The following is a 13958-nucleotide window of genomic DNA, read 5'->3' as shown; positions in this document are numbered from 1 at the left end:
TAACTTTCACAACAAAAAGGTGGACATCGTGGACCTGATCGGAGGCAAGCTTGCCAACTTACTTCAATGTGGACGAGAGTAAATGCATCGGCTACCTCATCAAGATCATCAACATCCTGCCCTCCCTCCCAAATTGTGGAACATGGCAGAGGGTCAAAGCTTGGTGAACATCATGATCAACAAACTACTTATCAAAATGCAATTGCCAGGTCATCAATACTGCGATCCTGGAACCAAACGCGAGCAACGCATGGGGAGAGGAGACGGAGGGGTTAATCCGTTCGACGGCGCATGCAAGGATCACTACATAGCGACGACCTCGATGCACGTCACGAATCCGATCAAAAACTAGAATATGCAGTGCTACGACCCTAGGGGTATGTACTTAAATGTTATTTACCATGGCTTTAGAAGTATCTTAATGTCAGGGGATAGGTTCTTTATTCGAGAATTCCAAATAAGAAAGCGTTTTATAGACAAAAAGAGGATATAGTTAAATGTGGATCTATATTCTGAAAACTATACACAATACGGAGAAAATATATAGCGAAGCTTGTGTGTGTGTGTATATATATATATGCTGATTCCAAATTTACTTCGGTTATATTCTTCTTGAAAGGAAATCTTCTTCTTCTTTCTTCTCGTAATTTCTGGAAAAGGGTTCTTCTTCCTTCCTATCTTTGATTTGGGAAAATGCTTCTTCTTCTTTTCTTCCTTCTATTTTGGAAAATACTTCTTCTGCCTTTCTTCTTTCTATTTTTGCAAAAGGCTTTTTCTTCTTTTCTTTCTTCTAATTTATTTCTTCCTTTTTTAAATCGTAATCTTATTTATTACATGTATGCTCTTGATTTCTCCGCTTCTTTGGCAAACGATAGAAGCTATATTTATAGATAGAGTAGGGTCGATTAAATTGACAGTAGCGCCACCTCCTACGTAACGACCAAAACGGGAATAACACATAATCGCGAACAGCAAGCGCTACCTATGGCCCAGCGCGTCTAATAAGAAGTACAACCGTAATTGCCTCGGTTATCACAGCGCCAAGAACGATCAAATACAAAAGCTGACGATGTTCTTCTCGTCAGAGGTATTAAATCAAATTCTGATCACTAGCATCAAAAAGGAGATACATTTCTGTAGTCATTTGTTCACTTATTAATTTTCCTAATTGTTTCATATACTAGCATATTCTTAATTATCTTAATTGGCTATATACAGCATTTTATTCACTCCTTCTATAATTTTCATACTCTTCCTTTATATATTTTGCATTTACGATAATATATATAATCGCTCTTCTCCGCTACCATTTTCTACAATGAGCTCTGCTCTTCTTTATATAACGCTCTGCAAACTATCGTTGCTCTCGGGAAACAGTTCTTCCTTGCATTTTTCATTTTCTCGTTGGAACTGGCACGTGACACTATATCCCCTTTCTTGAGGATGAAAAATATCTCTATTGGAAGAAAACTTTTGGAAATAGATAAATTTTTCCACTTTCTCTACATCTCATTTGACTCTTCCCATTGACTCTCATCTCTACTTCTTATATTCCTTTTCGCTTTCTCTGTGCAATTATATCTCCTGGCATGCAGTACTTTTCCTCATTTCTCTATTTCTCTCTTCTTTCTATTTTCGTTTCTAGATATCTTATAACTACGTTCCGGAAATATTCGTGACCTCTCAAGTAATTTTAAATACAAAATATAATTTTTCAATAGTTCATCTCCTGCAAGTTTGCTCGTCTAATCCCTCCAAGATAGTCTTTACCTGAAGATGTCCGGCCCAAATAGTAATTATCCTTTTACCTTTATCTTCTTTCACCAATCTTTCTACAGATTATCAGTTAGCTCAGATTTTTCCGTTCCAAAGAACTCTCTTTCTTCTCTAAGTTGACCATCATTTTATCAGCTACATTAATTCTTCACATCAGCCTTAATTTCATATCTAGATATACTTATTTTCTGGGATTACAACCCAATTCTCGGAATACAGCCGATTCTTTTTTAACATCTGGGATTACAACCCATTCTCGGAATACAACAGATTCGTTTATAACTTCTGGGATTATTACCCAATTCATTTGCACTTTTCTAAACACACGTTAACTATTAATCGTCTAAGCTTACAGAAAATTCATTTTACTGATACTCTTCGATCTTCTATTATATTGTCTTCTCCTTTTTCCTGAGAGTTTTCTTCGTAATTAACTTCCTTCTGTGGCTAACTGTTCTATCTTGTTGATTCTTCTGTTCGTACAATTGAAAAATTGATTTCCATTTTCCATATTACTATATTTGGCTTCTTTCCCTTTACAGGTTTGATCTTCTACTAACGGTCTCATTGTTCAATGGGGTGGTGACACAAATTAGCACTCATTATTCTTTCTTAAGATATCACTTGCAGAATAGAATTTCCTCCAACGATAGCTATCATATATCTTTTACAGAAACTAACATTAAAGAACTAAAAAAATTTTCTTTCAAATAGATCATTAATATTTGTCCAAACTAATGATTCCACGAATTTTTCTTCTGGTGAACTGGAACCCTTTCAGACACTTTATTAATTCTAGAAACGTCTGCTTGTCAGTCTATAAATCATCTTTTCTATTCTTCTCAAGATTCTTCTTCCTCCTCTTCCAACTTTCTTCCAGTAAAGAAATTACTTTCATTTCTCTCTTCTTTCAATCTGGTTTCTGCCAAGACTTATTCTTATGTTCTACATTTGCATGAAATGCATGCTCTCCTTGTCTTTTCCGTCTTGTCTACTTCTTCCTTCTCTATAGCGAAGTAGTATCAAAATGCATTTGATCTATGTCTACCCTTTTTAGCATATTATTAAGTTCCTTCAGGTTATTTTCTATTTTTAATTTGTTTATATTCTTCTTCTTCCATGTCCTTACCTGAACATATCTAAATCTCATTTTACTTTTCTTCCTTCTTTGTTTACATCTTCGGTAAGACGTATGCTTCTTTTCTTCCTCCGTCAGAGACTCGTCACTGGAACTTTCTTCTCTCATCTTCATTTCGACATGGATTTCTTCATCATTACATTGACAACTAAATCTTTCCTCCATTTCTTTTCTTCTTTCCACTTCTTCCTTTTTCTTATATGCCTCTTCTTTGTTTACTTTGCATAACTTTATATATTCTTCTTCTATCTTGCTGTCATGCTCGTCAATGAAACTTTCCTCTTTCATCTTCCAAATTCTATCTTCTATAAGGACCTTCGCTTCTACAATCTTGTCTTAGCTTTCTTCTGTTCTGTAAATATCTACTATTATCTTGCTGTCATTTTCTTCTGTAATTGAAACGGCTACTTCTACCTGAGAATCGCTTTCCACAATTTTCCTTTCCGGACTTTCATTTCTTCGTTCATTTTCTCCTCTAATCTCTGAGACCTCATCTTCGCTTCTTCCATTCATTTCTAAACTCGTACTCTTGATCGACAGCATTGTTTCCTCTATTTTGCTTTCCAGCGACTTTCTATTTTCTTCACACGTTTCATTCAATCTCAAGAATATCTCATGGGTTTCGGACGTCGAAGCTTCCAATTTCCTGCTGTTTTCCTCGAGCCTTTCTTCCATCTTTTTATTGTTTTCTTCAAACTTCTCTTCTAACTTTCTACTAATTTCATCTATCTTTTCTTCGAGTCTTCTATGATTCTCTTTTAATTCTCTACTATTTTCATATTTCTTTCTTCTAACTTTCTACTACTTTCATCTATACTTTTATTATTCTCTTTTAATTCTCTTTCTAATCTTCTGCTATTTTCTTCCATCTGCATCGATAACTTCTGGAATATTTCTATCACGTTTCTATCATCTTCTTTAGTTTTTCCTTCGTTTTCTCTTCTTCTTTTCGCTTTTCTTCTCTTCTTCTTTTTCTTTTGTCCTCTTTCCCTTGCAATTTTTGCATACGTAATCTCATCTTTCACTTATTAGTATATATTTTTCTCTTCTTATCTTCTCATATAACCAATGTTTCATTTCTTTACACGAGCGGCATAGGATAGTTTCTTCCTTATTTCCCTCTTTTCCACAGCAATTTAATATTTCCTTTCTCTCTTCCATTTCCTCCATTATAGTTTCTCTGTTCTCGCCTTCAATTTTATTTTCTTCCTCCATTTTGGCTTCCTTCCTTTTTCACTTTCTTATTCACAATTCTGCTTGCCGCAACGTTGGTCGCCACTATGCTACGACCCTGGGGTTACGTACTTAAATGTAATTTACTATGCCTATAGAAGTATCTTAATCTCAGGGGATAGGTTCTTTAGTCGAGATTTCCAAATAAGAAAGCGTTTTATAGACAAGAGGATATAGTTAAATACGGATCTATATTTTGAAAACTATAAACAATACAGAGAAAATATATAGCGAAGCTTGTATATACATTGAAATATATATATATGCTGATTCCAAATTTACGTCGGTTGTATTCTTCTTGAAAGTAAATCTTCTTCTTCTTTTTTCTCGTAATTTCTGGAAAAGGGTTCTTCTTCCTTCCTATCTTTTATTTGGAAAAATGCTTCTTCTTCTCTTCTTCCTTCTATTTTGGAAAATACTTCCTCTTCTTTTCTTCTTTCTATTTTTTGAAAGGACTTCTTCTTTTTCTTCTTTTTTGATTTAGAAGAAAATACTTCTTCTTTTTGTTCTTTTTGAATTGGGGAAAAGGCTTCTTCTTTTCTTCCTTCTATTTTGGGAAAAGGCTTCTTCTTCTTTTCCATTTTCTAATTTATTTCTTCCTTGTTTAAATCATAATCTTATTTATTACATATAGGTGCTCGCTATCCCCGCTTGTTTGGCAAACGATACAAGCTATATTTATAGAAAGAGTACGGTCTACGAAACTGACAGTAGCGCCACCTCCTATGTAACGACCAAAACGGGAATAGCCCAGGATCGCTAACAGCAAGCGCTGCCTGTGGTCCAGTGCGTCTAATAAGAAGCTCAACCATAAGTGCTTCGGGGCGTCTAATTTGACCACAGCGCCACCGAGGGACGGATAAATACAAAAGCTGACGATGTTCTCCCCGTCAGAAGTATTAAATCAAATTCTGATCACTAGGATCAAAAAGGAGATACATTTCTGTATTCATTTGCTCACTTATTAACTTTCCTAATTGTTTCATATACGAGCATATTCTTAATTATCTTAATTGGCTATATACAACATTTTATTCACTCCTTCTATAATTTTTATACTCTTCCTATATATATTTTGCATTTACTATAAAATATATAATCGCTCTTCTCCTCTCCCATTTTCTACAATGAGCTCTGCTCTTCTTTATATGACGCTCTGCCATCTATCGTTGCTCTCGGGAAACAGTTCTTCCTTGCATTTTTCATTGTGTTCTTTTAACTGGCACGTGTCATCAGCTGTAGGGTTCAGGGTGGCAGCGTTGTGCACGACTATCACCATAAGAACGAAACCTCAGTTGGAATGAGGAATTCCACATGTTGCGAATTCCACAACAACCTGCCCGACGACACCGTTTGCAGCGTCATCCTCATCGCGGAGAAGACATTCGCATGCATCATGAAGAACGAACGAGTGACTGAACATTTTTAATTTAGATTCGTTGGAGGTAAGCCCTCTGTTCGTACCGATGATATTGTCAGTGAATTTTGCCCTTGTAGGTTAGCTTCTCCCGTAAAAGAAATAGAGATAGGAAACGATCAGGTGTGAACGTTTGTCCGTGTTGTACCGGGACACCCTGTATCTTAAGGAAATTAATGTAATTTGAATTCACACTGCTGTTGCCTCAGGCGATTCGTTAAGTTCCTTCTTTGCCTCATCTACTGCTCCAGATCGCTCAAAGGAACACGATCTTCTGGCGATTGGATTCCTACAAAGAAATTAAAATGCAGACATACTGACACAGTTTTCCGGCAGACAATATTAATACTAATGATTTTAACAAATGTTAAAAGTGTTCCGTCTAAACGATTAACTGTTAGGCAGATTTCAAAACGAAGCGACACGTGATAAACGATAAGATAGACTTCTCGTTTGCAAAACCCTCAGGAATGTATGCAACTTTTGTAAGCTTCACGTGTCGCTCCGACTTGTTTTTTTTAAATACCGTGCTTGATTTGTGGATTGATTTAGATAATTTTACTGTTTTTGTGCCACTTTTGGCTAATTTGTGAAGATGGAAATTAGTGATGATGTGATAAAATTGATGAATGGACACTCACAAACATCCATGCACAGGCAAGGATTCGAACCCGGTAATCTTGAAATCGTGACGCGATGAGCAAACAAACTCCGTCAGGTGTAAGGTAGTCAACTTTGCCCGATGGCGTAATTGTAACGTCTTCGCCTTTGAATCAAGGTAACTCGGGTTCGATACCCGGTGAGACTCATAGTGGTTCGGATCATACTTTAAACTTTATATCCAGTCCAGATTTGCCTATCTGTGCATAAAGTGGACATGATAGAAGATTCAACCGTCATATGCAGGGACGCAGCTAGGTTGTTCAATTTGGGGAGATAAAACGTAAGACCATAGCTCTTTTATCAAACCATTAAAATTTCACAACCTATTTATATAATTAATTATCACAAAGGTCTGTATGCATGAGTGTATGAATATGTATGTGTGTATGAATGTATATGTGTGTATATATGTGTCTGTATATGTGTGTGTGTCTGTATTATCTTGTTGGATGGGAAGACTACTTTCTCATGTTGACCTCCACTAACTAAAATTTTTGCCCGATTAGAGTATCTTCAAAGTTAACAGGTCCGACTGTGGTGTTCCATGGAAATGCCACACTCTCGACTTTGAAGAGGAGTTCCTTCATCGAACTGATGAGAACCCATCGACAAGTACTCTCACCATTGCAACTCACATGAATGTGTCTCAGAGCAGCGTCTGGCGTATTCTTCATGACCAGCAGCTTCACCCGTACTACCCCCAGAGAGTACAGGCAATGGGTCCGGCAGATTTTGTACCACTTGTCAATTACTGTACATGGTCTCTACACCATTGTGTGGAAGTTTCAGAGTTTTCTCGGCTTGTTCTTTTTACGGATGAAGCTCGATCACCAGAGAAAATGTTTTCAAAAGTCGGAAAAGTCACATTTGGGATGGCAAAAAATCCTCGAGCCATACATTCTCATGTATTTAAGCCAAGGTCTAGCGTCAAAATATGCGCTGGTATCATCGATGGTCGTCTGAATGGGGCGTACCTTCTTCCGGGACGCCAAACGGTTCCGAGGTACTTGAGCTTTCTGAAAGAAGTATTGGCACAGTTATTGGAAGATGTGCCGCTGCACATTCGCCAGCACATATGGTTCCAACATGATGGCGCATCAGCACACTTTTCCCATAACATCCGACAACAACTGAATCAAATATACGGAAACAGGTTGATTGGTCGCGGTGGACCAACTCCTTGCAGGATCTAACTCTTCTAGACTTTTTCGTATGGGGCCACATGAAGAGTCTTGTTTCTGGGACTCCTGTAGCGTCGGAAGAAGACCTGGTTGCACGAGTTCTGGCTGCAGGAGACACGATTAAGCACACACCAGGTATTTTTGAGCGTGTGTATGCAAACATCCTTTGGAGGTACAGTGTTTGTGTCGTATACCAATTGAACATATACGCCGGACAAGATCTGCATCAGCAGTGAACGCCAGACCTGGTTACTAAATGTTGTTTGTTATCAGTCTGTGTATTGCTTCTCTCATGTATGTCTCAATATCATAGCCGTTCTTCGTGACGAGACTTCTTTCATTTATACCAATATGTAAGTTGTTGTACTTGTTCTGTTACTGTGTTCCTGAATTATACACTTTTGTTTGTGTAATACATTCTGTCTTATTATTAACTCCATATCTCGGATGAAGAACTCAAAGAGCCCCAAACTCAGCAATGGCGACGAGGATCTTGGAAACTTCATTTGATACTTCTCGTAATTTTACATATTTCTTGTCATTGTTCTTCAAGCTGTCTGTTGGAGGTAAGAATCTCCGTACCCAATGCAAAAGTTGTCACAATTTTCTGAATTCTGCAGGGAGCAGGAAAGTATTAAACAATACTTCGATAGATTAGAGCATTCTGCAAAGCTTTAGACATTCCCCATGATAAGGCTAAACATGTTCTATTAGCAGCAATAGCGCACAGAACTTATGCTGATCTATACAATCTCATACAACCTAAATCAATATCAGAGCTCAGTCTTGCTCAAATTCAACAAACATTGATCCGCCATTATGAGCCCAAGAAGAATCTCGTACTTGAAAGGCATAAGTTTTTTCTTATTAAACAGAAAGATAATCAAAGCATTCCTGATTTCATTGTGCAAATCAAAGAGCAAGCCTCAAAATGTGATTTTGGTGATCTCATTGATTCAATGTGTCGCGACGTATTTATTCTTGGTATGAGAAGTGTGTGCGTTAGAAAGAGACTGTTATCAGATCCTGATTTGACCTTGAAAAAGGCAATAGATATGGCCATGTATCTCAACGAGCTAGAATTAAATGAGGGAATTGTTAGCCAAAGTCGCTCAAAGAATACTCTGGAACATTCTGAAACCCCGACTGAATTCACTTCGCGAATCCAAAACAGGTACAAGGGCAATATTCGAATGAACATCAGACAAAATAGAGCTGATACAAGGAATATTGGTAACAAATCAAACAATGATCTTGGTAAACCGTGTGATAATTGTAATTCTTTTCATCCTAACTGGAAATTCCCAGCTTTCGGGGTTACTTGCAGATATTGTAAAAGGAAAATCATTTCTTAACAGCCTGCAAGAAGAGAGAATATAACATTTCCAGCAAAAAGAAATTGATTTGTAGCACAAACATTGTGCTTAACACACATATCAATGAAAGATCTAAAAATGTTCCAGCTAATTCAAAACCTACGATTGTACCAAACAATTACAGCAATTTCAAACATATAATCCGAGAATCATCCATTGATTTTTCAGATTTTAATGTGCCGTGCTTTCCCATAGATCACAAATTTGCAGTTATTCAAGAAGAAAAATCTAAGAGCGAATTTGTTGATTACAGCGCCGCTGGTATCCAATGTAATGCTCAGTGTCCAGAAATTTTCACTACTTTCATTACTAAAGAATGTGAATCTGTTTGGCATACACAGGGATCGTTGTTTATCGACTTACAAGTCAAAAATTCTAAGATTCCATTTTTAGTGGATACAGGTTCTATTTATACTTTAATTGTCGTAGACAATTTGAGTCTTCATTGCGAGGTTGCACTATACACAATTTTCCTATCATCTTGAAAGCAGCAAATGGTAATAATCTTGGTGTTTTAGGAAAAGTTAACGTTGAAGTTATATTTCAAGGAATGAAACATAACTTAGATATGATTGTTGTAAAGACAAAATTGAATCGTGCTATTATGGGTTTGTCTTGGATTGACATTTTTATGCCTGAATGGCGAAACATTTTTGTTTCACATGTTCCTCAGATGGTTGCAACTGCTGTTGAATCATCAGCAATAAAGGAACTGGTTGCGAATCTAAGGAAAGATTTTCCTATACCTTTTGATGGTGACATGTCCAAGTCGATCAAGTGCTTCGAGATAGACTTGCCATTGAAAGACGATGCTACACCAGTGTTCAAGAGATATTACGACGTACCGTACTCGCTTAAGGAACCAGTCAAGGATGAATTACAGTAGTTGGTTAGTGACGGAGTCATTGAACCGATCAAATCATCATCGTGGGCTTTTCCTCTTGTTGTTGTTCGTAAGAAAAACGGTGACTTCAGGCTATGTGTGTGTCCTACAAGAACACTGTAAATCCGCAACTTAGGAAGATGGTACATCCGTTACCTAAAATAGAGGACCTTTTCAACAAGATGGTTGGTTGCAGTTGGTTCGTTTCATTTGACCTTCGAAGGGCTTACCTTCAGTTACGCCTATCTTACAGGCTCAGAAGGTCCTTGTCTTCAACACGGAATTCGGGTTATTCAGACAGTTGAAGCTTCCCTTCGGAGGAAACTCTGCCAGTGCCATTTTCCAAGCCACGATGGAGCAGATATTGATGGGTGTAGACAAGGGTTCCATTTTCCAAGACGACATTTTAGTAGGAAGAGTTACTCTTGAGGAGTGCAATGATAACGCACGAAAGGTGCTGAATCTTTTCTCCGATTATGGCGTTAGCATAAATGAACAAAAGTCTGTGTTCTTTGTGCAAAATGTGAAGTATCTGAGACATTCTCTTTCACAGGAGGGAATTCGTCCTCTGAAAGAAAACATTGATAAAATAATTCAATGTAAGCCGCCCACTAATGTTGGCGAATTGAAGTCATTTCTCGGTATGGTCACGTATTACGCTTCGTACCTGCCAAACCTAGCTGACTGTGTTGCCAATTTGTATGATTTGTTGAAGAATGGGGTACGCTGGTCATGGACAGATGTTCATCAGAAGAAATTCCAGGATGTCAAGGATCCGCTATCTAAGGACTTAGTACGCACAGTATATGATCCTTATAAAGATTTATACCTGATGTCGGACGCATCTCCTACCGCCACGGGAGCAGTCATAATGCACAAGATAAACGGAATCCTAAAGCCTATCATGTTTATGGCCGGTACTTTATCCGCTGCCGAAAGGAACTACACTCAATTGGAAAGGGAATCACTTGCATTAGTCCGTGGAGTCAAATACTTTCACAAGTATCTCATTGGACGACATTTTGTTGCGTTCACCGACTCGAAACATTTATCTCACCTGCTGGATCCTCGAAGTAACCTGCCTGCTTTAGCCATCAGCAGAATCAACAGATGGAAGTTAGTATGGGAAAAATATGACTCAAAACTGTTTACACGCCTCATGTTGAGTTGGCTGATGCACTGTCTAGAATTTGTGTTGCAGACGATCCAGTTCATGATTATTATGATGATTTCGCATGTCAGTTGACAGCTGAGCCGGTTGTCCTTAATCTTATTGAATCTTCGGTGTTGACGCGCATTGCGCTGGAATCACAATGTGATCCTGAGCTTTCCAAAGTCTTGTAATATGTTCAAGGGAGATGGCCACAATTCATCGGGAGAACAAAAGGTCATCCTCTCAGAAAAATATTCGACAGGCGATATGATGTCCACATACAGAAGGGATGTATTTTCGTGGGCGAAAGACTGGTCGTACCTGAATCGTATATCCAAAGTGTCCTAACTTTGTTGCAAAAATTCCACCAGGGAGCATGCAAAATGAAGGAAATAGCTCGTTCATCGTTCTTCTGGAACACGATGAACGAAGATATTGAGAGGGTTACGTCTTTTTGTGACAAATGTTTGCTAATCAATAACAGGCCAAACGTACCCGGTACCGCATTCGAAACGTGGCCTATTGCATCGCAGCCTTTTGAGCGTGTTCATCTTGATTTCTTCCATTTCTCAGACATGTGTTTCCTGTTGCTGGTTGACGCTTATTCTCGTTGGATATTGGTATAGAGAGTGAAGAATATGCAATTTGACACCATCATTGGTCATTTAGATGAATTTTCTTCATGCTTTGGATATCCGAAAACCTATGTGACTGACAATGGCCAACCATTTGCATCTTCAGAGTTCAACTCTTATTGCTCAAAGAGGAATAGCAAGCTTCTTCACTCAGCTCCATACACCCCCAATGAAATGGTCTTGCTGAAAGGAATGGTAGGGTGGTGAAGAACTTAATCGAAAATAACTTTTCAAATCGTCCATGCATCACGTTAACAGAGATGGACAAGTTCGTTCTTGAGCTTTTAGGCAGACTAAGGAATACTCCAGTGCACGGGTATAGTAAAGCAGAACGTTTCCTTACGTTTCGGCCAAGAACAGACATTTCCGCTTTTGACACGTCAAATGGTTCCAAGAATCAGCCTATTAGTACCGTTCCGTTTATGCCGGGGGAAAAGGTACTTGTGGAACGTCACAAGAAACAATTCAGCCATGGGTCCAAGTACAAAATCGGCGAAATTGTTAAATTGATAGGCCGGAAGATGGTGAAGGTGATTGTAGATAATGACCTGATTGTTGTTCATCTCACGAAGATCAAGAGGTATCCCGACGAGGTTGGAGAAGACACCGTTGTCCGAAATCAAAGTCGACCGCGCAGAAACAACCCAATGCTTGTTAGAGAGGAGGACTATCTTCCAGTACCTGCTACTGAAGATCTAGTGGAACCTCCGAATGCGACCTGCGACAATCAACCGGTTAGGAGATCACAGAGACCAAGACGACCGCCTCACCGATATGGGCAAACTCCATGAAACGGGAGTCTCTTCAACCAAAGGGGGGGACAGTGTCATATACCAATTGAACATATACGCCGGACGAGATCTGCATCAGCAGTTAACGCCAGACCTGGTTACTAAATGTTGTTTGTTATCAGTCTGTGTATTGCTTCTCTCATGTATGTCTCAATATCATAGTCGGTCTTCGTGACGAGACTTTTTTTCATTTATACTAATATGTAAGTTGTTGTACATGTTCTGTTACTGTGTTTCTGAATTATGCACTTTTGTTTGTGTAACAAATTCTGTCTTATTCTTAACTCCATTTCTCGGATAATTGAAGAACTCAAAGAACCCCAAACTCAACAGTTTGCAACGAACTTCAGGGTTGCTATTAAAGCAGTTCTTGTAGTGACGCAGGTAAAGAGAAAGATGTGAAATTATGTAATCTTGTCATCTGTGTAGGACCAAAACGGTACGTTTCGGACATGTGTTCTTTATCAAAACTTGATCCAATAAGTCCCACCCGAAACCACTATAAGTGTGTAATAGGAAGTCTAAATCATCCTGTATATGGGACTTATAGCTGACTGTGAAGTGTTTTTACAAAACCATATCAAAATATGTGCTAACCTATGGAGTGGGAAACAAGATATTTGTCAAAAGAATTGTAATGGATTTAGATCTATTGAGTCAAAGTTTATTGAATGTAATATATTAGAAGATTGAGACATAAAAGTACTACTCAAGCAGTTCATTCAACTCGAGACATTACATATTCTTAGCAGCTTGTTCTTATTCTCGAGTACGTTTATGACATTGGAATACCTAGATTAATTCATTACATTTATTCCACTGTCTGGTCAGACAGCAGATGAACTGGAGAAATACTTCATTAATACATTACATGTGGTAGGATATTTTTTAGGATTACAGGTTAGAATTCATTATCGATGTCCATTTGTTATATTCGTTCCACGTTCTGCACATTCATTTTGCTTAATAGGAAAGGCATATTTTCATGTTTGTTAAAGAACCGTGTGTTTCATAGCGGTTCTTCCCCACGGGGGATGAAATATTAAAATAACACATAATTGACAGTGGTGAAAAGTTACTTCTTAAAAGAAACATCTACCATATTCTGGTCGATGGCCTTCCCGATAGCTCAGTAGTAACGTCGTCGCCTTGTAATCAAGGTTGTGACGGGTTCGATACCCGTGGAGGCATAGTGCAAAATGGTTAGGCCGCCCACTTTAAACTGCCAATGAGCCTTTCTGTGCACAAAGTCGACTGAAATTTAATCAATCAGACGCTGTTCGGCAACATAGAACACTTTTAGGACGTTCTGGAATAATCATTGGCCATCTTATGAAATTTTACAAGACATTTCTCAAGATCCCACACAGAAAATTTTGTCTGCTACTGAACGAATATGGAATCAGATTTTATTATGTCCTTATTACAGTGATGATCACTACAAATTGAAATATATCCTTAAGTCTCAGACTGTAAGATCCTAGAACCTTTGGATATCTGAGAAACCTCAATAGTCATTATAATATTCCATGGACTGATAAACTTTCTAAAAAAAAGATCAATTTGATAAGTGATTACTTTAACCGGTCGAGTCATGTATAGATGAAAACTCACCTGCCGATATCTTAAAAACTAGCAAATTTCAAGATCTATATTTATTTTTAGAACTAATAACCTACTCAATGATAATAGAACACAGTACAATTATTTGG

The sequence above is a fragment of the Lepisma saccharinum genome, unplaced genomic scaffold (genome assembly GCF_977018435.1).
Source record: "Lepisma saccharinum unplaced genomic scaffold, izLepSacc3.1 HAP1_SCAFFOLD_144, whole genome shotgun sequence".
In the NCBI taxonomy this organism is placed as follows: Eukaryota; Metazoa; Arthropoda; class Insecta; order Zygentoma; family Lepismatidae; genus Lepisma; species Lepisma saccharinum.
Note: the sequence above shows the minus strand (reverse complement) of the source record.